At 39.5% G+C, this 27,559-nt stretch overlaps 1 long non-coding RNA gene across 1 annotated transcript in view; it reads right to left on the minus strand.

Annotated features, from left to right (window-relative positions):
- Nucleotides 1-297: 297 nt before the first annotated feature.
- Nucleotides 298-27,559, minus strand: part of LOC109027973 (uncharacterized) — a 131,134-nt gene continuing 103,872 nt past the window's right edge. The window contains exons 4-5 of the long non-coding RNA XR_010135005.1: nt 1,021-1,142; nt 298-522 (exon numbers count right to left, since the gene is read on the minus strand). This is a non-coding gene — a long non-coding RNA (uncharacterized lncRNA). The remainder of the gene's footprint in view (nt 523-1,020; nt 1,143-27,559) is intronic.

The following is a 27,559-nucleotide window of genomic DNA, read 5'->3' on the forward strand; positions in this document are numbered from 1 at the left end:
AGTTGCTGTGTGCTTGCTAGCTAGGGTATTGGGAGATTTTATAGGCACAGGATAGGGGTGTGGTAGGCCAGGTTGGTCTTGGGAAATGCAACATTTGGGCACAAAAACAGAAATGCCTGTCCTCACCTAGGTTCATGGGCACAGGCCCAGGGGTGGAGCCCTAGCCAGGGACCACACCCTTCCCTTCCCAGCACTTCCCTCCCCCACTCCAGTATCAGTAGGTAGTATCAAACTACCTAGATGAATGAGTTACATAGTTATTTACCAGATTCTGTAGCTATGGAAAATATAACTTGATGCTGAAAAGGGTTGTTTTATTTTATTTTCTGTGAAGCCACAAATATCTAAGATGTCTAGATTGTTTTCAGTCTAGTTGTCAAAATTCCTTCAAAGATCCATTTAACAATGGTGATTCACTTGTAAGAGTATTTTGAAGTGGAGGTGCTTGAAAGTAGTGAGACTAGATGTCAAATTAAGATGGCAGGTGGCTCACAGTTCTTGACTTTCTTGCTCACAAATTGTCTAAGAAGGTTAAAAATAAAAAGCACTACATCAAAAACTAAGAATATCAATCCATGATTTCCCACACTCTGAGAAAGAATTATATTCAGACTTCTAAGTGAGCAATGAGACCAGCAAAACAAATGGTTATCTATGTGATAATGCACAATACAAATAGTTAAAAATAAAGACACCAAAATCTTGCACTGGGCGAATGACTTGATTATTGTTACTACGTGCAAGCCAAAATACCATCAAGACTCATCACTAAGACCAAAGAAGTCTCTGTTGAGATTCGAAAACTATACCATTGAAAAGGAATTTTTTACCAGTTTTCTGACCAATGGAAATAAATTGAGAAGCATAATATATGGCTCACCTGCACTATGCCACTAAAAACCAAGGAGGCCACTTGTAAGACTACAGGCAACCTGTTTGTGGGGTTAGCAGGGATTGGTTTTATGGAACTAGTTAGACTTGCATATTAGGGTCCAGAGTTTGGGTGGGCAGGTTTCTTACCTGATAATGTCTGCCATTGATTGGTGACCAACATTCTAGATCTTCTCTTCCCCTACAGTCTGTTTCTTAGATGAGGCTAAGAGAATGGCATGCTATTCAGAGGTGATAAGAGCCAGACCCTTCTGTAAATAAAAAGGGAAAAGTTCTGTTCCTCAGTGCAACAAAGTAGAAATCTTACCCAGGGTCTGGGGACTTCAGATGCAGGAAAGAAGAGGTTTTGGAGACAATGACAGAAGAAAAATCACATCTTCTGTGCACTTAGGGACATGCTCTTGGAACACACAAAGGGCAAATATCAATAACAACAAGACTGTGTAAGTTTGCTGGTCTGGAGACATACAGAAATAAGGAGTGTTTAGAGTTAGAATATACAAGGTCATGATGTGGGACACCCCACCGCTTGCATGGAAGTTAAATCTGTAACCCTAGAAAAAGCCCACAATCAATTGAAAAATGGGAATCTAGGAACACAGGAGTTAGCAGTCTGAAAAAATAAATTGGGAAGTTGTAAATATATGAGGCAGTCAATAAAATAAGGAAAACCTCCTCAGAAAGGTCTTTATGCTTATAGTTCCCTACCAGGAACTCTAAGAGAGGAGGCAGCTTGCCTGGCAGGTAAATGAATGTTTTTCCAAAATATGTAAAGTTTGGCATCACAATGAACCTATTGATGGGAGAGTTCTCCTTCGCTTAATTTAAAAGTGGTGGAACCAGAACAACTTGACTGTTATGCTAATAAAGCTGAAACCATGAAACATTTTGGGTTGTTTTTTCCTTTTTTGTTAGCTGTTTTCTCTGCCCATCCCATTCTATAGACAATAGAAAATATTGGCTATGGTCTCTGACTGGTCACATTTAGAAAGGTTCCAGATCAGTAGTTGTCAACTTTGTTGTTTTTGTGGCACATTTTTTGAATGCTATAATTTTTGGCACTCAAAAAATACTAAAGGCAAACAAGCCAGTAATAATTATAACACAAATACTACTAGAGAAAAGCAGCATCTCACACCCTTTGGAAGCATCTAGTTACTGCACTGTCCATGAGGTCACTCTTCTATACCATGCTAGTTTTAAAAGATAACCCTCAGTATAGCCAGAACCACACTGTCAGAAAGCAAAGCCCTCACATGTTCCACTGAATGCTTAATTTTTCTTTGACACCAGTGGGCAGGGTACCACACTTTATGCCCCTTAGTTCCAAGTTGGAGCTCCTACTCTACAGCCTGTTGTGTGACCTGCTTAGCTCAGTGTTTCATCCAACAGACAGCAGCCTTTCAAGACATATTCTTGGTTCCAGCAAAAATAAGTCAAATGCTCATAGTACAACAGTGTAACACAGCACAAGGCTTAAGAATGTCTGTTCTAAGTTCATGCATTTTGCTCAAACAGAAACAAGGGTTGGGCCCAGCAAAAAAATAAAAATTAAAAAGAGAGAGAGACTTGGGGTGGTTGGCAGAGATGAGGAGCTCTAGGCATTATTCAAAAGTGCTCCTTCTTTGGTGCACTTCCTAAAGGATTCATCTTTCTATGATGTTGGCCAGGAATCAGAACTAAAGAAGACTGCTCCAGACATATCCATGAAAGAAGGAATAAAATAGGGCCCATGCTAAAGGTGGGCCCTATTTTTAGCCTAGGGCTAAGATTCTCTATGAGTATTTGAATCTAAAGGCTTAGCCTAATAGCAGGGAGAGTTTCTTTGAAAACCTGCAAGAACACTGGGTGCTGATAGAGGATGTAGGGATTCAGAATTCAAGCCAATCAATCCTCTGGATTTCCACCTTGTGAAAATAACTAGTATATTGCAGAAAACTGACAACTAAAATCCTTTGTGATAAAAATGCATGGTTTATATGCATAATAATTTTCTATATATAGGAAATTGTTCATTTATTTTTATTTCAAAAAATAAGCACAACATCCAAAGCCCCACAAATCCAAGGCTTTGACATGAAGGGGTAGTGAGAGGAGAGGTGGGCCACAGTCTTCATCTAGCAAAGGTAGAACTCAAAAGAGAACATTTCCTTCTTGAGTTGATACTTGGCAAAAACACAGCTTTTAAAATCCATTTGAAAAATTAAAAGTTAAAAACGAGGGGATTAAAAGCAGATATCTATTTTCTAAATAATATAAGATATAAATGCAGATAATTTATGGTCCAGATAGCCAAAACATTAAAAAGTGAAGAAGTAAAAATTTTTTTAGGACAAGGGAAAAGCTTACTATTTAAAGCATGTTGAAAGAAGTAAGATAAAAAAAAAAAAACCTCAACAGTATGAATCTAATTTCATTTTAAAAATATGTTGTTTATGGAAGTATATATGCGTATATTTATATACACATGTGTTTGGAAGAAAAGAAACCAACTGTTAGTCTCAAATTGGTGGAATTATGGATAAGTTTTATTTAATTTTTTCCTATTTTCTAGTAAAAGTGTGTATTGCATTTATAATTCAAAAAAAATGACTGTAGAGCTTTTAAATTAAAAACGCTATGGTCAGAACTAGTATTCAAAGGATATTGGGTAAACATAGGTTCTGCTCTGTGCTGAACTAGGATGAATACAGATTTGGTGTTATGGACTGAATGTCTGTGTCCTCTCAAAATTCATATGTTGAAACCCTAATCCCCAATGGGATGATATTTGGAGGTGGGGCTTCTGGGAGGTAATCATGGTTAGATGGGCTCATGATGGAATTAGGGCCCTTGTAAGGAGAGATCTCTCCACCACACACAGCACACAGCAAGAAGGTGGACACCTGCAAGCCAAGAGGTGGCCCCTCACCAGAACCTGACCATGCTGGCAGCTTAATCCCAGACTTCCCAGTTTCCAGAGCTGTGAGAGGTAAATATCTGCTGTTTAAACCACCTGGTCTGTGGTATTCTGTTATGGCAGCCTGAGTTGACTAAGATACTTGGCATCAGACAGTCTTATATAGAGTTCATATTGCCATCAACCACCTGGGTGGAACTTCGGATTTTACTAACTTTATCTGAAAAAATTCAGCAGTAGCCACCATGGTCTTAAGATCAACTCCATCTGAACAACTGGACTTCAAATTATCCTGAAACAGATGTGTCCAGTGGTGCCCAGAGCCATGCTCTGAGGGGGATAAAATTTGCCCCATTACACTGACATCTGCTAGAACTGTGGGTTGTCTACAAGCCTCTCACGTTGGGGGTTGCCATGCCTCTCTCTTTGCTTCTTTGCCTATGGGTTGGGTAAGCTACTCACAGGTAGCAATCATCAGCGCACTATTTTCCAGAATATAGCTTATCATGGAGTCAATATGATTTCCCGCAGATGAAGATATGGCTCTATTTTAACAAAAATAAAGCTATTTTAAAGATAACTTTAAACAGAATTTACTTTAAAATCACATGTCATAGATGAACTGAGATGTCCTGCCATATGGTTATAAAGTAAAGAAAGAGTTTTTTTGTTTTGTTTTGTTTTGTTTTTTGAGATGGAGTCTTGCTCTGTCACCCAGGCTAGAGTGCAGTGACACAATCTTGGCTCACTGCAACCTCCGCCTCCCAGGTTCAAGTGATTCTCCTGCCTCAGTCTCCCAAGTAGCTGGGACTACAGGCGCACGCCACCATGCCCAGCTAACTTTTGTATGAAAGAGTCTTTGAGTAATTCAGCCATTGGACTGAAGAGACTCCTCCAGGACCCTCTGCTTTAGAGGGCCCCACACAAAATGAATGCCAAAATACCAGGTCACTGTTTGCTTTGTTTTGTGGTTTTGGTCTTATTTAAAAATTTTTCTTTTGAAGATTCAGTAATTTATTGAGCAAAAAGAGTTTATAGGAGAGGGATGCGGCACACACCGAACTCGGACCCACAGGCCAGTGTGCTGAACTAAGAGCTGACGAGTGGGTACGGGCATTAGGGAGACACGGGGGAGAAAGGAATTGCAGCCCATGCTTGGGGAATGGCCATTCCAGATTGCTCTGAAGTGTGTGTCTGGACAGGACTATTTCTAACATGACCAAGCTTTCTTCTTCTCATTTGCTAAAAACGTGTGTTGTTTGAAAGGGGCTTAGAACTGTCTAGAAGTTCTTAATCAGAAAATTGAAATAAGGAGGAGAGAAACCTGCTCAAGGAGCACCCTAGCTCCTTGAGGTGCTTGGCTGAGTCAGTTCCCAATCCCAGATTTGGGAATCTCCAGTCCTCACTGAAAACCACAGACTTTCACCCAGCTCCACCTGCCTTTGACTCAGCACATCCAGGTGACCATGCAGACTGGCAAGCAGCAGGGCTGGTCCTGGAGGGACTCCAAGGACACCTGTGAGAAGCCCCTACCAGGCTTAGGGTGGGAACACAGTTTGGGCCACAGGCCCTTCTTGGTTTATAACTTTGAAATATTTAGACTTACGGTATATGAGACTCTACATACACTCTTGGCCTAGGCCCTGCAACTGTTAGGGTGGGCCTGGTTTTATACACAGCTTATAGAAACTAGTCTACTTTCTTTATAATTGTACTATCATGCCGTAGTAGCTTGATAAGAGCTTGAGCTTTGTAGACCTATAAGCTCCACCTTAAATCACACCCTGGGAGACTGTATTCTCCTATCAGTCACAAGACACAGCTGAGGTAAACAGACCTCTGGGCACAAGCTAGATAAGCTGACCTCCATGATCCATGCCACGTCAGAAGGGCAGTCTGAGAAAATTTCTTTCCCCCAATATTTCCTCCAACCTGTGAAAGAGTATTTTCTGTCAATCCATCTTCATATTTATGTCATGGGTATATAGCTCCCTTTGGCAAAGTGGCCTTTAAAAGCTCCATAAAAGATAATTCGTGAGAGTTGCATGTTTATTTCTTTGACAGGAGAAATTTATAAGGACTCAAACTGGGACAACAAAAATTGTTGTTTTTACATCAAGTCATGCATGATCTGGGCATCTATGTCATGACTGGTGTGAGGGACCCTGCACTGGGAGGCACAAGGCCCCAGTCCTAATACTGACTGTGTGATCTCGGACTGGCTAGGTGATCTTTAGTGTCAGTTGCTCTATCCATTTTGGACTCAGTTTCTTCAGCTATAAAGTAGAAATAATAATATACTTTCTATCTATAACACAAGGTAGAAATATGAGTTAAATAATGTAATGAAAGTGAGGGCTTATTTTATAAAAAGTGGTATAAAGTGCTTGGAATATGTGTACAGATAGATATATTACTACATATACCAGTGCAGTCCAAAAGAACTTTCTATGGCAATAGAAATGTTCTATATATGTGCTAACTTAGAATCTATTAACCACATGTTGCTAATGAGCAATTGAAATGTGACTGATACAGTTGAGGAACTGAATTTACATTTTCTTTCATATGACTTACTTTTGAGGAACTGAATTTACATTTTCTTTCATATGACTTACTTTTAATAGCTGTATTTAGCTAGTGGCTGCTGTATTGGATAGCACAGTTGTAGACCAGTGGACATTTATTGTATGGGTCTGCTTAGCATCTATTCCATATTTCTCTGGTGATAGTACTTAGGTTTCATATGAAGGGATTATCTCTCATTCATTGTGTGCAGTCTTTGTAGGACTGTCATTCATTGCTCCAGCCCACTGAACACAGGTCTTCAATGAGTCTAGAGACCCTCCACCAAGATTTTGAACTTTGTGTGATATTTTGCAGAAACAGGAAAACTAAAAAATAGAAAGTGACTGGAGCTGATTTGACCCGGAAAGGGTTGTACCTCTGAGATTCTTAATTCATACTCCCATTACCTGGTTCTCCTGGACTTCCCTAGTTCCCACCCCTCTCAAAGCCCAGTTCTTCAATGATTGCTTCTCTATAGGCCACCTCACATTGTGTCTATTAAATTAGTTCCTATTGCTTACAACCAAATACCCTAACCAATATATATGACAATATAATATCAAAATATTGGTGGTCTCAAAGCAGAGGTCAGGTGAATGCATAGAGCATATTTCACAGATCTTCCGAGATTCTTTGAGGGCGAGAAATCTCTAGACTTATTCTACTGTGCCTAAATGGAATTTTAAGATGCTTGTTTTATCTTTGAACCTGAAAAATACTCAAAGTATAAATGTTTAGAGAAGCTGGTGGGAGTGATCCATGCCCAAGTTACTCCAGATCTTCTAGCCGGCCAGGAATGGGTTAGAAATCAAGCCCCTGTATGAAACATTTTCCTCAGGGTGGGACGGAACAGAGACCCTCCATAGGGTCCCTATAGAAATTAAAAATAACATTTTAACTCATGTCCCTGAATTGTTTTGCAGAAACCCAGACCCCAACCAAATAACAATGCTGTCTCCTGGCATGTAGACCTCAGATAAGGGAGAATTGAGGACTGAACTCTGCCATTATTTTCAAATTTCATCCTGGGGGGACTGGGGAAAGTCACACTCACAGGCCAGAGCTAATACTCTTTCCTGCTGATCCCAGACTTTTAGACAAAGCTGTGCCTCCTTATCCAATTGCAAATCAGAAAATCCCTGAATCCATTTATGACCTGTGGGTTGCCACTTTGAGATGTCCCATCTTTTTAGGTCAAGCCAATATATAGCCTCCATTCATTGATTTATGACTTTGCCTGTAACCTCTGCCTCCCTGCCTTTAAAAACACCTGTAAGCCATGGAGGAGTTTGGGTCTTAAGCATGAGCTGCCTAGTTCCCCTTGCTTGGCACCCTGTGGTAAATGCCTCACTTTCTCTTCTCAGTGTTTGGCTTTGCTGTGCTGGGCAAGTGGACCCAAGTTCTGTCTGATAACAATCTCACAGAGTAGAAACTTAAATCCTTAAAAAGGTACACAAGGCCCTGTAGTTGGAATCTGGCTTACCTTATTAATCTGCAATTTCCTCTCTGAACTGAGGCCCTCCTACTCTCCTTGGGATCATGCTGCTACAGCCACATGAGCCTCCTTTGATGCTCCCCAACTTGCTAGGCATGTTCCTACCTCAGGGTCTTGTACCTGCTGTTCCTCCACCTAGAATGCTCCTCCCCAGATACCCTCAGGGTTCCCTCCTGCCCTCCCCACTTCAGTCCTCCTTGCCCAGGAGTGGGCCTTCCTTGCCCAGCTCATTTACAATGTTTTCTTTTTTATTATTTTTCTTTTTTTGAGACTGAGTCTCATTTGTCTCCCAAGCTGGAGTGCAGTGGCGCGATCTTGGCTCACTGCAACCTCCGCCTCTCGGGTTCAAGCCATTCTCTTGCCTCAGCCTCCTGAATAGCTGGGATTACAGGCACATGCCATCACACCTAATTTTTTGGTTTTTTTAGTAGAGACAGGGTTTCACCATGTTGGCCTGGCTGGTCTCAAACTCCTGAGCTCAAGTGATCCACTCGCCTCGGCCTCCCAAAGTGCCCGGATTACAGAGGTGAGCCACCAAGCCCAGCCCCATTTAAGATTTTAACACCCTCCCCCAGCCCACACCTCCTAGTCCCATTTTCTGCTGTTTTTCTCCTTAGCACTCATGATTATCAAGCACTCTGTAAACTTATTTATCTTACTAATGATCAGTCTACCTCCAGTTGGAATATAACTTCATGAGAACATAGAACTTTGTGATTTTCGATCATTACTCTATTACCTTCAACTTAGAGCAGATTCCTGCACATAAGTCGTGCTCAATAATTATATTCTCAATGAACCAACCTTTTTAAATCTATAGAAGTTTATTTTCTCTTCCTATTTTCCTCTTTCTCTATGCTATTCTCTGTATTCTTCTCTTTAGCAGCCTCTGTCCACTTTGGACTGATCGCCTAGTTGTAAACTACTTTAGATTACAATAAATATTTTTATATTTGATCTTATTGTGTAAAACTAATGCAACACTATGAATGATATGTGTTTATATTATTTGAGTCCTTTTCAGGTTCTAGGAGGCTATAGTAGCCACTGTTGATACCACAGCCTCCTGTCACTTTGACCCAGCTGAGTTTACCTGCAGGCCAGGGTAGACAATTCCTGGGCTTTGAACAGTATCCCACCTCTGTGTAGCTCCTGAGTCTCTCTTCTCAGCCACCAGGCTTTCTCTGACACCAGGAGAACTCCCTGCTGCACTGTTATAACCAGAATTGTGGGGTTAATGCCACTTGAGGCATCCCCCACCCTGTTAAGAGAAGGAAGTGATTGGACAAATATCCCAGCTTCCATGTCCTTTCATGAGATACACAATTTTGTGAGGGCCCCAGAGGGATTGAGCCCCACCTGCCCGTGGTGGTAGCCCACTTACAAATAGACCCTTATTGGCTTTTCTCTCTCTTCTGACCCACATTACCGTTTCCTCATTTGTGGTTCTTGGCATCATCTCCCAACTGAAGCACCTACACGGCATCCTGGTCTCAGGTTTTTTGGTGTAGAGAAGGAGGAAGATGAAACCTGGCAGTTTTCTGCACTCAGTTGGACTGGAAGATCCATAGGTCCTAAGAAATTCCTGAACCTCTGTCACTGAGCAGAGATCTCACATTTCCTGCACAGGAAGCAGCTTCTGTCCTGAGAGGTAATTGATTGTTAGCGCTGGGGAGGTTTTCTGGGCCACCTGCAGCAAATTTACCAAATACTTAATGCAGCTATACTCTCAACCAAATGGGAATTATGGGCCAGGAAGAAAAATCTTAAATGCATCATTGACTTTCAGGTAGCTGTCCTTGCATGCAGTGGTACTCAAGATGACTGTGATGTTCCATGTGGCCTTCCACCCTGTTGTCCTTGACACCAGCAGTCTCTACTCCTGTCCTTTGCTTCCCTTCCTTCTCCTCTCATTTTTTTACTTAGCGTCTAGAAAAGTAAAATCAAGGGATGACAGGACTGAGAATCCCTAGCTTTCCATGGCTGCATCGGATCTGACCCCTAAATGGACTTGACCGTGATTCCTGCCTGAGGTTAAGTACACGTCAACTTAGCAGAGGAAAGAACAACCACATCAATCAAAGCACATTTGAGGGGAGTTTGCCAGAAATGACATAATCACTGGGCAACATCAACTTCAGCACCCATCTCCACAGCTGCTACTATCTGCAAAATGCAGTTAAGACTGATTGATTATCATGTCACAGATCATATATCGGAATTGCAATTCACATGCAGAAGGGAAGAAGCTATCTTACTTGTCATCTCGATGGAAAGTTGCTTTTGCTTAGGATTTATTCTTTTATCTTTTTTTCCCCTGACTTTCTGAATAGGTGAGGACACAGATTTCAGCGTGCCTTTTTTGATCGTTTGGGCTTTTTTGATCTTTTTTGTTGTTGCTTTTTCCCTTTATGTTTTAGGTTAACTCACTGCAAGTGAGGTGGCAAAACGGGGAGAGTTTAAATGTCCGATGCATCAGAAATCCAAGCTCTGATTCAAAGAGACATTCTGATGAGTAGTTTTCAAACAATGATCTGAGAGCCCTGGAGCTCTGGTGGGGCATCTCCTGGCCACTGGGGACTGGGAAGGGGCAGTACGAAGCAGCAGAATTCTAGATGCCCGTGCCTGTTTCACTTTACCAATCCTATTTGATATATCAGACTCCCACAAAGAAATTTGTCGCAGGGAAAACAAATAATCCCACTGTTAACATTAAATTTGAAAAACAGTGTCTTTATATCCTACAAACTCCTGTGTTACATGTACCTAATTGTTTTCATATTTCACAAGGATTGTGTTCTGGTCAGCTAAGGGGAGTGGGCATTTGTTTGTTGCTTTTACTGTTTCAGATTAGTAGCTTTGCTGTGAAACCATCTCCTCCTTCCATTTTCAGGAAATTCTTCCACTGTCATGCTTCGTGATCAATAAGCTTTGCTTCTGAAATGCCAGAGAGAAACAAGATTTTTCTTATGTAGGATTAACTCCCCACAAGTCAGCTTTGGATGGGAGTTGGGAAGCTGCTTAGCTCTTCCAGTACCGCAACCTTCTCTTAGGAATTTAGAATTACAATATGTGCAAGTGCCCTGAAGCTCATAGTTTAAGCTTCTAAAAGTTACTACATTACCGCAAAATATCTCAAAACACAAACCCTATCTTGATTTTTTTAAAAAGCACAATGAATAACAAATTTTTTTTTGTTTTTTTTTTTTGAGACAGAGTCTCTCTCTGTCACCCAGGCTGGAGTGCTGTGGTGCTATCTCAGCTCACTGCAAGCTCCGCCTCCCCGGTTCATGCCATTCTCCTGCCTCAGCCTCCCGAGTAGCTAGGACTACAGGTGCCTGCCACCACGCCCAGCTAATTTTTTGTATTTTTAGTAGAGATGGGGTTTCACCATGTTAGCCAGGATGGTCTCGATCTCCTGACCTCATGATCCGCCTGCCTTGGCCTCCCAAAGTGCTGGGATTACAGGCGTGAGCCACTGCGCCCAGCCGTAACAAATATTTTTAACTAGAGTTAACCCAGCCATGGGGTCTCCAGTGCTAAGCTTATTTAAAAAAATAAATAACAGCAGAGATGTGAGTGACTGTAGTATAGATAGGTCATGCTACACTAATGTACCAAACAAAACCCAAAACCTCCGTGGCCTAACACAACAAAGGTTTATTTCTCACTTATTCGGTTCTGATGCAGGATGGGTGACTCTCCAGGACAGCTGTCCCTATCTTTCTGTCTGCCCTTCAAGAAACCCTGCTCATTACTACTTGTCAAGTCCTTGTGGCCACGTGGTACCATGTGACCCAAGATTCTTGTAAGTCTCCTCCAAAAAAAAAAGTTAAAATTCTTTAAATAAGAGTCTGAGCAGCATGAATACCAGCTGCTGCAGTGCTACTGTTTTATATTATTTATGATTGCTATTATTATTATCAGAATTTATAGCAATCATTAGCTAACAGCCACTCTGGATACTCTCAGCCAGCAATCTGTCATTCTTCTCCTTGGTTGAAGGGACTGGAAAGGACATGAGCAGCTACAGAGCACCCAAAGCTCCGGGTAGTCTGTGGTTGGGATGATGCAATCCTCCTCCCAGAGAGCTGGTGAGACCTTGATAAAGGAAAAGAGAGAGAGCAAAGAGGAGCAAGAGCGCATGAAGGAGATCCGACACTGTCAAAACTCCAGAAGCGAAAGCATCAGAGATGAAAGGGCAGGTCACAGAAGATCCAGGGCCCAAGGATTTGAGAGGTTTATTGCACCCTGAGCAGCAATAAAGGGTGCTTTATTCACAATAAAAAACAAAAATGAATATGCCGAAAAGGTTTTTTCTTCCCCCCAAGGCCAGAAGTAACTCTAGCTCCTGATCCTGATTAAGCATTCCTAGCACACCATCACACTTGCCCTGTGACTCATAAACTAATAAAAGGAAGACCTCATCTGGTCAAGAACATAACTGCATAAAGCTTAAAGCCATCTGTGTCACATACCATAATTAACTTCACAGGTTAATTTTAATGACTGTTAATTTATGGGAAACATTCTTTGGGAATATAGATGCTCTGGTCCTTACCTGAATCACTTACAATCCTCCTGTTAGCCCTAATGTCAATGAAATAAAAAACACAATAAGTTAATTGCCATTCTGGGGTTGTGATGACTGTGATATTAATATCAGTACAACCTCTTACATTTGAAGAGTGATTTTTTTTATCTTTTTCAAGTATTTATAATCCATCATCTCATTTGATTTTTATGAGAACTCTCTAAAATGGGGCATTATATTTTATTTTTAGGACTACAAGGTGGCTCCCTAAGGAGACAGGTAATGACTTAGTAAGCTACAAATCTCCAGTGCTAGCACAGCGGCCGACACAAAATAAGCAACCTAAAAAATGTTTACAGACAGGATTAACAAGTATGTGAATGAATAAATGTTATTCCTATTTGAAAGATGAGAAAACTGAAATCAAAGAAAGTGTTATTTGCTTAGGGTCACGATACCACTTGGGGACAGAACCAGGATGATATCTCCTAACCTTGTGTTCTTTTCACTCATGCAAATCTTATGTAGAAACACTGCTTTTTATATGTAAGAGCAAAGAAGAAAACATGATACAAAATGCACACAGCACAATCTAATCTAATGAAAGACATTATTCTATTTTTTTTTCAGTCTTACTTCCCATCAGCCGATATGGTGTAAGAGCTAACTATACACCAACTGTACGTTTTCATAGTTATAATTAGTGTTTTAATATGCTCATAGGAAACTGATGAACAAATTGCCATGCCCAGACACACAAGAAGTGTCCTGAGTCTTCTAAAGAAACTGACTTTGGTTAAAGGGGTATAGAGGAGTCAGGGAGAGAGAGAGAGAAAGGAAGAGTCAGAGAGAGGGGGAGCTGAAGGAAAGGAAGGAAAAGGAAGAGGGGAAGGGAAAGGAAGAGGGGAAGGGAAAGGAAGAGGGGAAGGGAAAGGAAGAGGGGAAGGGAAAGGAAGGGAAGAGGAGGAAGGATGGGAAGAGGGGGAGGGGAGAGGAGAGGGGGAGGGGAGAGGAGAAGGGGAGAGGGAGGAAGAAGAGGGGAAAGGGAGGGAGGAAGAGATGGGAAGAGAGGGGAGGGGAGGAAGAATCCAATAGGCTTCTTCTGGGCTTGCACCTCTAGCATCCAGTGGCCAGGGACAGGTGGGAGCCCCAGTGCTCACCCTCAGCAAGTTTCAGTGGCATCACCTCCTGATAAACCAGAGCCACTTCTCAGTACACTACCCCCATGGGCAGCTTTAGAGTAAGCTCCATAGTGTGGCATCTCCCTGGGAATGACTTCCTCATGTCCACCAGAGTATAGCCTCCCAGCAGATATCACCAGTACAGTACCTCCCCACAGAGAGCCTCCCCCAGCTCCATAAAGGGGCCTCTCAGTAACTTTTGCCAGAGTGCCGTCTGGCATTGTGTATCTTGTATTCAACAGGCCACACCCACACCCTCTCCAATGAGGTCTGGATCTCAGCCTGGGGATGCGGGTGGGGGGTTGAAAGTGGACTTTGATGACTGTGGGGATTTCCTCTCCTTGGGTGTTCTGCCTCAGTCCTAGCGGTAGTAGCTGTTCCTTATATCTGCTATTACTATATTCCTTGGAGTTCTCTTTGCCTCTTAGTAGGCGATCTCTTGTTATAATTAATCTTTTTTTAATCTTTAATTTTTGTGGGTACACAGTAGTTACATATATTTATAGGGTACATGAGATATTTTGACACAGGCATACAACAAATAATAATCACATCAGGGTAAATGGAGGATCCATTGCCTCAAGCATTTATCCTTTCTTTGTATTACAAACAATCCAATTATACTCTTTGAGCTATTTTCAAATGTACACTAAATTATTGTTGACTATAGTCACCCTGTTGTGCTATCAAATACTAGATCTTATTCATTCTAACTATATTTTTGTACCCATTAACCATTCCCTCCTTACTCCTCACTAACCTGCTACCCTTCCCAGCCTCTAGTAACCATTGTTCTACTCTCTACCTCCATGAGTTTGTTTGAATTTTTAGCTCCCACAAATAAGTGAGAACACGCCAAGTTTGTCTTTCTGTGCCTGACTTACTTCACTTAACATAATGTCCTCCAGCTCCATACTTGTTGCAAATGACAGGATCTCATTCTTTTTTATGGAATGTGTACCACATTTTCTTTATCCATTCATCCATTGATGGACACTTAGGTTGCTTCCAGATCTTGGCTATTGTGAATCATGCTGCAATAAACACTGGAGAGCAGATACTTCTTCAATATATTGATTTCCCTTCTTTTGGGTATATACTTACCAGTGGGATTGCTGGATCATATGGTAGCTCTATTTTTAGTTTTTTGAGGAACCTCCAAACTGTTCTCCATCGTGACTGTACTAATTTCCATTCCACAGTGTGCAAGGGTTCCCTTTTCTCCACATCCTCTTTGGCATTTGTTGTTGCCTGTCTTTTGGATATAACCCATTTTACCTGGAGTAAGGTGATATCTCATTGTAGTTTGATTTGCATTTTTCTGATGATCTGTGATGTTGAGCACCTTTTCATATACCTGTTGCCATTTGTATATCTTCTTGTGAGATATGTTTATTCAGATATTTGCTCATTTTTCAATCTGATTATTAGGTTTTTTCCCATAAAGTCATTTGAGCTCCTTATATATTCTGGTTATTAATCCCTTGTCAGATGGGTAGTTTGTGAATATTTTCTTCCATTCTTTGGGTTGACTCTTCATTTTGTGGATGGTTACCTTTGCTGTGCAGATGCTTTTCAACTTGATGTGATCCCATTTGTCCATTCTTGCTTTGGCTGCCTGTGCTTGTGGAGTATTACTCAAGAAATCTTCACCCAGACCAATGTCCTGGGTAGTTTCCTCAGGGTTTTCTTTGAGTAGTTTCACAGTTTAAGGTCTTAGATTTAAATCTTTGGTCCATTTTGATTTGATTCCTGTATGTGATGAGAAATAGGAGTCTAGTTTTATTCTTCCGCATAAGGATATCCAGTTTTCCCAGCACCATTTATTGAAGAGACTATCCTTTCTCCAATGTATATGTTTTGCACCTTTGTTGAAAATGAGTCTATTGTAGATGTATGGATTTGTTTCTGGGTTCTCTATACTGTTTCGTTGGCCTATGTGTCTGTTTTTATGACTGTACCATGCTGTCTTGGTTGCTATAGCTCTGTAGTACAATTTGAAGTCAGATAATGTGATTCCTTCAGTTTTGTTCTTTTTGCTGAGGATAGCTTTGGCTATTCTGGGTTTTTTATGGTTCCATATACATTTTAAGATTGTTTTTCTCTATTTCTGTGAAGAGTGTTATTGGTATTTTCATAAGGGTTGCATTTAATCTATAGATTGTTTTAGGTAGTATGAATATTTCAACAATATTGATTGTTCCAATCCATTAACATGGAATATCTTTTCATTTTTTTATATTCTCTTCAAATTTTGCATCAGTGTTTTATATTTTTCATTGTGGACATCTTCGACTTCTTTGGTTAATTTTTAGGTATTTTATTTTGTTTTTGGCTATTGTAAATATGATTAATTTCCTGATTTCTTTTTCAGATTCACTGTTGTCATATGGAAATGCTACTGATTTTCATATGTTGATTTTGTATCCTTCAAATTTACTGAATTTGTCTATCAGTTCTAATAGTTCTCTTGTGGAATCTCTAGGCTTTTCCAAATATAAGATCATAGCATCTGCAAACAAAGATAATTTGACTTCTTCCTTTCCAATTTGGATTTCCTTTATTTCTTGCTCTTGTCTTGTTGGTCCAGCTAGGACTTCCAGTACTACATTAAATAACAGTGGTGAAAGTGGGCATCCTTGTCATGTTCTCGATCTTAAAGGAAAAGCTGTTAGTTTTTCCTCATTCAGTATTATACTAGCTATGAGTCTGTTGTAAATGGCTTTTATTGTGCTAAGGTATGTTCCTTCTAGATCCAATTTTTTTAGGGTTTTATCATGAATAAATGTTGAATTTTATTAAGTGCTTGTTCAGCATCAATTGAAATGATCACATGGTTTTTGTCCTTCATTGACATGATGTATGACATTGATTGATTTGCATATTTTGAGCCATTCTTACATCCCAGGGATAAATCCAACTTGGTCATGATGAATGATCATTTTATTGTACTGTTAAATTTGGTTTACTAGTATTTTGTTGAGGATTTTTGCATCGATGTTCATAAGGGATATTGGCCTATTGTTTTCTTTTTTTATGCATCTTTGTCTGGTTTTGGTATTAGTGTAATACTCGCCTTGTAGAATAAGTTTTTTGGAATAATTTGAATAGGGTTTAGCTCTTTTTTAATGTCTGATAAAATTCAGCAGTGATGCCATTGAATGCTAGGCTTTGCTTTTCTGGGACACTTTTTATTACAGCTTCGATCTTATTACTTCTTATTGATCTGTTCAGGTTTTGGATTTCTTCATGGTTCAATCTTGGTAGGTTGTATTTTTCTAGAAATTTATCCATTTCTTCCAGGTTTTCCCATTTATTGGCATATAGTTGTTCATAGCAGCCTCTAATGATACTTTGAATTTCTGTGAAATCAGCTGCAATGTCTCCTCTTTCATCTCTAATTTTATTTATTTGGGTTTTTGCTCTTTTTTTCTTAGTCTGCCTGAAGGTTTGTCAATGTTGTTCATCTGTTCAAAAAAACAAATTTTTATTTTATTGATCTTTTGTATTGTTTTCTTCATTTATTTTTGCTGTGAACTTTATTATTTCTTTTCTTCTACTAATTTTGTATTCAGTTTGCTCTTTTCTCATTCCTTAAGATGCCTCATTAGGTTGTTTATTTGAAGTTTTTTGTTATGTAGGTGCTTATCACTATAAACTTTCCTCTTAGTACTTCTTTTGCTGTAGGAGCTGAAAGAAAAGGATGTTAATGAGCAATAAGAAATCGTCTGAAGTTGCAAATCTTACTAGAAATAGCAAGTACACATAAAAATACAGAATATTGTAACATCGTACCTGTGAAGTATAAACTACTCATAGCTTGAGTAGGAAGACTAAAGAATGATACACTGGTTTTATCCCATAGATTTTGGTATGCTGTGTTTCCATCATCATTTATTTCAAGAAATTTTAAAATTTCCTCCTTAGTTTCTTCATTGACCCACTGGTCATTCAGGAGCACATTGTTTAAATTCCACGTGTTTGTACGGTTTCCAAAATTTGTCTTGTTATTGATTTTTAGTTTTATTCCATTGTGGTCGGAGAAGTTACTTGATATAATTTCAATTTAGACTTGTTTTGAGGCCTAAAAAAATGGTCTATCCTTGAGAATGACTCATGTGCTTAGGAGAAGAATGTGTATTCTGTAGTCATTGGATAAAATATTCTATTAATATCTATTAGGTCTATTTGGTCTATAGTGCAGATTATGTCCAATTTTTCTTCGTTGATTTTCTGCCTGGAAGATCTGTCCAATCCTGAAAGTGGGGTGTTGAAGTCTCCAGCTATTATTGTATTGTGGTCTCTCTCTCTCCTTAGCTCTAAAAATATTTGCCTTATATATCTTGGTACTTCAGTGTTGGGTACACATATATTTAAAATGTTTATATCTTCTGGCTGAATTGACCCCTTTTGTCATGATATTATGACATTTTGTCACTTTTTAGAGTTGTTGTCTTGCAATCTATTTAGTCTGATGTAAGTATAGCTACTCTTGCTCTTTTTTAGTTTCCATTTGCATGGAATATCTTTTTCCAATCCTTTATTTTCAGTCTATGTGTGTCTTTATAGGTGAAGTGTGTTTCTTGTGGGCAACAGATCATTGGGTCTTTTTTTCTTTTTAAATCCATTCAGCCACTCTATGTCTTTTGATTGGAGGGTGTAGTCCATTTACCTTCATTATTATTCCTGATAAGTAAGGACTTACTCCTGCCATTTTGTTATTTGTTTCCTGGTTGTTTTGTGGTCCTCTCATCCTTATTTCCTTCCTTTCTGTCTTGCTTTAAATGAAGGTGATGTTTTTCTGGTAGTGTGTTTTAATTTTTTTGCTTTTTATTTTTGTGCACATGTTGTAGGTTTTAATTTTTTTTGCTTTTTATTTTTGTGCACCTGTTGTAGGTTTTTTGATTTGAGGTTACCGTTAACCTTACAAATATCTTATAACCCATAAGTTTTAACTATAATAACCTAACAGTGATTGCATAAACATATAAGCTAACAAAGAAGCAAAAATAAAACTAACAAAAATTCTACACTTTAACATTATCCACCTGCTTTTTAACTTTTTGTTGTTTCTAGTTATATCTTACTCTACTGTCTATGTCTTGAAAAGTTGTTACAGTTATTATTCTTGATTGGTTCATTCTTTAGTCTTTCTACTCAAGATAAGATTAGTTTATACTCTACTAAACCACTTGATGAGATTCAGAATGAAAGTCCCTATTTTATCAAAAAACATTAAGTAGAAATGACTTGCCCTAGGTAATGTGGGGAAGGCAGGGTGGTCACGTAGAGAAGAAACCAACGGAAACCAACGGAACCATTTTTTTAAATAAGATTCAAACTGAATTTAATTAATTTTTATCCAGCACTCATAAAATGCACTTGCAGATACACTTAATTGGACCCAAAATTATAAAAACTAAGTATCTTATAAATCACTTGACCAGAAAAATGACCAAGAAGTTGCTAGCTTTTAAAATACTCATATTATCCACTGGCAAAAACAGTGCCACCTGCACATTCTCTTTGAGTCTCTTCACTTTTCCATGCAGCTGCTCCTCACGTACAGCGCATAACCACAGTTACATGTGTTCCTGAATGCTCAGAAGGGACTGTGTTGTAAGAGAAGAGAGCAATGCCAAGGTAGCTTGCAATACATGTAAAGTAGCATAATTTGGTTAACTGCACAGTTCTAAACGAATAGCATATTCAAAAACACATTTTTTCCAAAATTTTCACCAAGGCAGCATATGCCTTTTTTTACCAAAATTAATTGACAAAAGAATTATTTGCCTCTGGATAACTGATACAGACTTTAGAAGAAATAAAATAAGTTTCATCATGCACTAAATGCCTTTAAATTCAAGAAAGGAGCACATAAAATATAAATAAAATTTCACATAAAATATCTTATAGGACTTTCAGATGTTTTATGCTCTCGAAAAATAGGATATGGTTAAACTTTTTAATCCTCGACTTTGTCTCTTGCTCTTCTCCAGTATAATATTCTTATCCTAATATTTTATAACTATATAAATGGAAACAGTGAATGTAAGTGATTTGCTAAGTCATGTAACTAGTGAGTGATTGTTCTGGATATTTACATTGCTCTACAAATCCATTCTTCACCCTTTCCTACCATGTTGTGCACGCAGGCAGCTGACCTCCTTGTCTCACATAAACGGATTTTCTTTGTCCTGTGGTTTCCAGCTGGACTGAGTCAATGAGAGACAACAGGAGGAAAATGCAGGGCAAGAGAAGAGAAAGGTAATGGTGTTTATTCCCTGACTTCCTTCCTGCTCTGCCACAGGTTGACAGCAGCTGGTTTCCTCTACTGGAGTTCAGAAATAAAGGCCAGAAGTGAAAGCCTCAGCTTCCTGTCGTGAAGCGCTTGACTACAGTTACAGCTAGAACTACAGCTCTCTCTGATTCCTCATAACCATTCCTTTTCCTTGCCCCTTCATGTCTAATAGTGGTAGTGGCTCTCCACTGTTGCTAGCCCCAGGATACTTTATCATCTCTTACTAGTGTACTTTAACCATCCCTATATCTGCTAAGACCTTCATAGATCTAGATATAGAAACAGGATTAGAATCCAGGTTTAATGGCACTGATATTAAACCAGGTTCATTGTTCGCACACACAGAAAGCCAATCGGTGTGACAACAGGTTTTGTAAAAGAGAAAAGAGTTTATTCACAAGGCTGCCAAGCCTGGAGACAGAAGAACAAATCTCAAATCTGCCTCACTGAAAATAGGGCTTGTCGGGGGCAGGTACTTATGGAATAGAAAACGGGGTGGTCTAATGTCTGGGGAATGGTAATTGGTGGATAGGAAAGGTAATCAGGGTTCTGTGCAAGCATAATTGAGCAACATGGCTCTTTATAGGATGCATGTTCAGAAAAAGGCAGCACTAGCATGACCTGCAGGTAGAATTTTTGGCCCTCTCATGTCAAAAGATGTCTCTTCAGGCACCTGTGCAAACCCAGGTGGAGGGTCAGTATTCTCAACTGGCTTGAACTGGACAAGAGCTGCCCTCTAGTTCCTGAAAAACAACTTTAAGCACTCATTACTATAGTGACCCATAGTCAGAGATATTGTCTGTAAAGAAGGTAGTGGAAGTTTAGTTATTGTCCGGCTATGTGACTTGCACCTAGACCACTTAGAAGTAAGCAGTTAAAAGCAAGCAACACAGGTTAAGTTTGGTGGGCTTAATCAGGTTATTCCTTGGTTTTAGCACTAATATCGGTGTTCTTTCTATTGAACCACACTATACCCACATGCATTGTTTTCACATCCTTTATATGTCTGCCTTTATTGACAATAACAGTTTAAAATACTTTGCTTAGCAGTTATATATTATCTTCAACTGTTTCTATTTACTTGCCTATGTGAATCTCATTCCCCAGCTACATTATATGCTACACGATTATGTCTTTTAAATGAATTCGTTATTATCCCCCAGTTTGCCTAGCACAATCAAGAATACAAAGGATATAATTTTTAAAAAAATATTCGTTAATAGTTTCACATCTGCACGGTGATGTGAGCAGACCATAGACCCATTTCCCAGTGAAACAACCATAACTGGCAAAAATTACATTTAAAAAAGACAACCGTATAAAGTATTTGAAAATTGTTCTAAGGGCATACAGCAACATTTGTTCAAGAAAAATCTTTTTGAAAATCTATTAAATCTCAGTATGAACAGTAAGAGGCTGAGGCACTTGAACCATGACTTACTCCATCCCTCCTGTACGCCAGTTCAGCTTGACTGAAGCTCATTTCTGCATAACTACAGCTAAAAAGACAAAGCTTCTTTCTCCCTCAGTTCCCAATCAAGGCATGCGGTATCTCACCAGGAGGAGCAGCCCACCAGCATTTCTTATCACCTCCAACACCAAGTTGCAAAGGCTAAATTCCTGGCAAGTGCAGTTGAGAAGTCAGGGACTCTCTTTCTCCACCCAGCCCCAACTCACACTCTCAGTCACAGGGTTGGCAGGTCAAGAATACTGGGTCTCTGACTTGGTCTCTCTCTTGAGGTCTCTCTCCTCAGCCCTGCTCATTTGTAGGCCAAAGAGGCAAGCAAAGAATAACAGAAGCTATGGCTCTGACAAGCACCCTACTCATAATGCATGGTGTCACTCCAAGAGAAGTGGACCACTGTCCCTACCCCCAGCCCTGGAGCAGTAGCTCAGAGACTTTTCTCAGGAACAGAGGTAGTCCACAAGAAAAGAGAACTCCAGTGCTGTTCCCAAAATACCTGTCTTTATTTGAAGAGAACTGTGGGAAAATTCAAGCCTAAGAATGCTCTCAAAAACAATTGGTAATTTTGGCAGTAAACAATTAAAAGAAGACTTGTAGCTCTATGAGAGCTCAACTGTAGGCCAGCTAATTTATCAGACAGAACCAGAGAAAGAGACAGCCAAAAACAGACACCAGGGGGACATAACAAGCCTCAAAGATTGGCCTCAAAAACTACCCCTATCCAGATTTAATTGGATGAGACTGTGGAGCGATTTATGCCTGGAACACTCCAGGGCATTGTCTGAAACAATAGGGATATCAGCCATCAATTAGCTGAGTTTAAGAGCTGGGTATGATACCACTAGAGGCCGACAGATTAACAGAGAAATCAGAAAAAGAGACAAAGACTCCCCTAATTTAACCAAAGAAAACACCGTTATCTAGGATGACCGTGCTCATGCCCAAGGATGTGCCTCTCTGAAGGGCAACATTAGAAACTTCACACTACATGGGAAATAGATGCAACTGAAAGAGTCTAGCCAAGTCACAAAACAAACAAGCAAACAACAACAAAAACAACCCTGAAATGGGGAAGGAAATCAAAATTTAGAGTTGTTACAACATGTTACTTCAAATGTCCAGTTTAAAAAAAAAAAAAAAAAAAGCTTGCAACAAAAAAAAAAAAATAGGAAAATGTAGCTTACAAACAGGAAAAAGGAAGACAACAAGAATTGCCTGTGAGGGTCAACAGATGTCAGATTTTAAAGATTTCAAAGCAGCCATTACAAATATATTCAAAGAACTAAAGGAAACTTGTGATTAAAGAGGTAATGGCTGGATATTCTTATCAAATACAGAATATCAATAAAAAGGTAGAAATGATTTTTTAAATAACCAAATGAAAATTCTAGATTGAAAAAATATGTTAGTTGAAATGAAAAACTTACCAGAGGCTCAACAGCATATTTGAACTGACAGAAGAAAGAATCAGCAAATTCAAAGATATATCAATAGAGATAATGCATTCCGAAGAAAGTGGAGAGAAGAAAGAGCGAAGACAAATTAATAGAGCTACAGAAAAATGTGGAGCACTATTAAGCACACAAACACACATAATAATAGAGGATAATAGTGAGAAAGGAGAGAAAAATAGAAGAAATCATGGCTGAAAACTCTAAATTTTATAAAACACATTTATCTATACATACAAGAAGATTAACAAACTCAAAGTAAGATAATCACAAAGAAATCCATACCAAGACACATTATGGTAAAAATACTGAAAGACAATGACAAAGAGAATATTTTGAGAGCTACAAGAGGAAAATGACCCTTCACATTCAAGACAACTCCAAGAAGACTGACTTGTCATCAGAAGCAGTGGAGGCAGAAGCAGTGTAATAACATATTCAAAGAGCTCAAAGAAAAAAAAACACCAAAATCTTATATCCAGCAAAAGTATGTTTCAAAGATGAAGGTGACTTTTGAAGATTTCGTGTAGAGGTAATGAAAATGTTCTAAAAAAAGACTATGATGAGAATTGCATAACTCTATGAATTTTCAAAAAAATACCTCATATACAGTCCATAGGTATATGTATATGTGTATATATATAGTAAAATATTTTTATAATAGTTTTATTAGGAAAACTTCATACCACATATATAATTTCATACTACATATACTAAAATTTCATACTATATGTGTGTATGTATATACGTATATAGTACGTATATAGTATATACAGTAAATTATTCATACTGTATACTATATATAAATCATTCACATTATGTATACTATTTATACTAGTGTACTATTCATACTATATTTAGTACAGTATGAATAGTTACTATATAGAGTATGAATAATTTGTATATAGTATATAGTATGAATATATATAGTATAATAATTTCATTATATATATATATACACACACACAGAGAGAGTGTTTGCATGAAATTATCTTAATAAAGTCATTATAAAAATATTTAATGATTTATTGGCTTCAGATACCTAAGAGTGCCTATGATGCAGTCTTCATATAAAGGCCTCTCTACAATATAACTGAGAAGTTTCAATTCCATTATGGTGGCAAAAGACCACAACCATCCATCCCTTCTGATGATTACAACTAAAAATTCTGGGCAAAATATAAACAAATAACTACTGGAGAGTTTAAAAAGTAAACAAAAATAAGTGAATTGTGGGGAGGAATTGAAAATTGTGGCAGCATCCATCATGAGTTTCTCATTTTTGTTTTTCTCTCAAAACGTTGTCCTGGGGAGAGGGCTCATACCGTAAGGGAGCACAGTGAAAATGGTGGCAGCAGCCTGGGTGGCTAACACCCTGAGAGGAAACTCTACCTTTGGGCCACAAGAACCAGGAAAAGGAGACTTTGAAGGCCAGAAAACAGGGAGAAAAATTCCAAAATGGATAGCCAGAGTAAAGTACCCATAACACTGCACATGCACTCACGTGTGTCTTTGTATCTTCAACTATCCATGCATGGGACAGATCCAAACCAGCATACCAACAGGGTGAAAAGCTGAGCTGAGATTTGAACCACCTGCAGTTTTCAACCTAACCCTAGAAAACCTAATAAAAAACAAATCCAAAAGATATAAACCAAGAGCCCTATATGAATTTACAATGTAATACTAAAAATTATTAAGATACTACAGAAAAGGCAGCACAGGAGGAGCCTTAGAGGAACAAAAAACTGAGGGAACAAAAGGAACACAAACAATAAAATGGTACGGTTGATTCAAAGCATATCAATTATTACATTCAATGTTAATGGTCTAAATGCCCCAAAATAATAGAGAGGGATTGATAAAGAGGATTTAAAAATCAAGACCTTAGCATCTGTTGCTTACAAGACTCAGTCTTTACATATTATTAGTAGAACATAAATTGATTTTGTAAAGAACAGTAAAAACACAGTTAGCATAAGAAAATTAAAATGGCTATTTTAATGTATGATAGACTTCAAGACAAAGAGTGTTTCCAGGTATATAAACATTTCATAACAATAGAAGTTACACTTTATCAGGAAGACATCAAAATTATTGATGTGAATTTACCTAATAACAGAATCTCGAAATAACATAAGGCAAAAATTGGCAGAATTAAAGAAAGAAATAGACAGAGGCTGAGAGAACTGGTAGAGAAGCATAACTAGAGGAGACAGCAGTATCAAGTGTAAGAGATAGTATGGTCTGGCTACAGAAATAATATGAGAGATGATGAAATGTGAGTGAAAAAAATTGTAAATACTAAGTGGCAGATTAGAGCCAAGATGGCCAACTAGACACAGCCAGAAGGAACATCTCCTACCAAGAGACTGGGACATTGGGAAGACTAGCACACTCAGAGCAGATCTTTAGAGGGAAGGTATTGAGGGTGAACAGAGGGAGGAAACAGACACTGGGCTGAAGAAGAAGAAACCTGGGAGCACTGCACAGGGCTGCTGAGCACCAGGACTTGCCCTGGCTCCCAGTGACTCCTGGGGAAGGGATGAGTTGAACAGGCAAGGAGTGGCTTGTTTTCATCACAGACCTCTGCAATCCTAGCTGCAGGAGATCCCACAACCCCAACAGACACTTGAGCTGAAAGGGAGAGCTGCTCAAAGAAATGGTAGGAGCAGGAATCTAGCCTGTGAGGAGCCCAGAGGGTTTGGTGTGGGAACTTCTACAGTGGAGCACAGCCAGGGCTGCCTATCCCTCAAGGTTTGCTATGCTTCTCTAGGTGGTTTTACCCTTTGGGTGACCATTGGACCTGGACAGACAAAGCAGGGCAATCTTGCTCATGGGACAGGGCCAGTTCAATCTGAGCACCGCTCTGTCTGCTGGCCTTTCCTGGGGCCCCAGCCTGGCCATGCCCACTTGCAGTGCAGCCTCAGATGCTCAGCCACGGTGCTTCCCAGAAGCTCCCATTATAGCTCCTTCACCAGCAGACTACTCCTAACTGTTGGAGAGTTCCAGAAAATCAGCCCCTGCCAACATGCACCAACCTACCTGCAGCCTGTTCCCACTACAGCCTCCAACTCTGCCAACATGCACTCACCCACAGCTGCCCCCCACTACTTTGCTGGCATGAGCACATTGGTGAACTTTGCCTCCCCTCTCCCACTGGTGCATATTATGTGCGTGCACTCTGCCACCAACCCCTCCCACACTGCTGGCACCCTATCCCCATTGGCACCTCATCCCCACTGATACAGAGGCAGCCCACTGCACCACTGCTGCATGTGCAAGTGTATGCACAGATGCTGGCACTCCACATCCTTCCCCAGCTGATACACATGCATCCCACCATGCCATGGCAGCTACTGACATGGATCCCACTCCCACCAACCAAATGAAGCACTTTGGCTAGCACCCCTCATCAAATTGTTGTTGTTAGTGGACCAGGAACACCTGGGTCCCTAGTACAACAGGTTCCTAACCTTGAGGGGCCAGAGAAAAAAGCAGGGGGCCTGGTACCAGTGCCCCAGAGTAAGAATATGCAGCAAGGCAGTGCTGAGACTTGGCTTCCTGAAATCTTCCAGAAATGAAGCCAGTTGACTGAACCCACCTTATACCACAATCAAACTCCCAAGAGCATCAAAGAAGATAAAAGGCAAAATACCCCATCCAAACGACAAGTAACTTTTAAGGTTAAAGGAACATTAACACAGATGAGAAAGAACCAAGAATTCTGGCAACTCAAAACGTCAGTTTCTTCTTACCTCCAAATGAGATAATGGTTACCTCCCCACTAGTTCCCCAACAATGGTTCTTAGCCAGACTGAAATAACAGACATAGAATTCAGAATACAGACAGGAACAAAGATCACTGATACTCAGAGGAAAGTCTAAACCCAATCCAAAGAATCTAAGGAATACAATAAAATGATACAGGAGCTGAAAGACAAAATTGCCATTTTAAGAAAGAACTAAACTGATAAGATAGAACTGAAAAACTCACTACAGGCATGTATAATACAACTGTAAGTATTAACAGCAGAAAAGACCAAGCTGAGGAAAGAATCTCAGAGCCCAAAGACTGGTTCTTCAAATTAACTCAGCCAGATAAAAATAAAGAAAAAATAATTAAAAAGAATAAACAAAACCTCTGAAAAATATGGGATTATGTACGGAGACCAATTCTATGACCCATTGGTGTCCCTGAAAGAGAGGAAGAAAGCAAGCAACTTGGAAAACATATTCAAGGATATCTGTGAAGGAAATCTGTGAGGATTTCCCCAATCTCACTGGAGAGGCCAACATTCAAATTCAAGAAATGCCGAGAACCCTGTGAGATACTACACAAGATGACCATCCCCAAGACACATAGTCATCAGATTCTCCAAGATCAAAATGAAAGAAAAAATATTGAAGGCAGCTAGAGAGAAGGGGCAGGTCACCAACACAGGGAACCCCATCAAGCTAATGGCAGACCTTTCAGCAGAAACCCTGCAAGCCAGAAGAGATAGAGGACGTATATTCAACATTCTTAAACGAAGGAAATTCTAACTGAAATTTCATATCCAGCCAAATTAAGCCTCATAAGTGAAGGAGAAATAAGATCACTTTCAGACAAGCAAATGCTAAGGGAATTAATTACCACCAGACCAGCCTTACAAGACAGCCTTAAGGCAGTGCCAAATACCGTAACAAAAGACCATCATGGCCACCACAAAAACACACTTAAGTACAAAGACCATTGACACTATAAAGCAACTACACAATGAAGTCTGCATAA

This window comes from Gorilla gorilla, chromosome 7 (genome assembly GCF_029281585.2).
Source record: "Gorilla gorilla gorilla isolate KB3781 chromosome 7, NHGRI_mGorGor1-v2.1_pri, whole genome shotgun sequence".
In the NCBI taxonomy this organism is placed as follows: domain Eukaryota; kingdom Metazoa; phylum Chordata; class Mammalia; order Primates; family Hominidae; genus Gorilla; species Gorilla gorilla.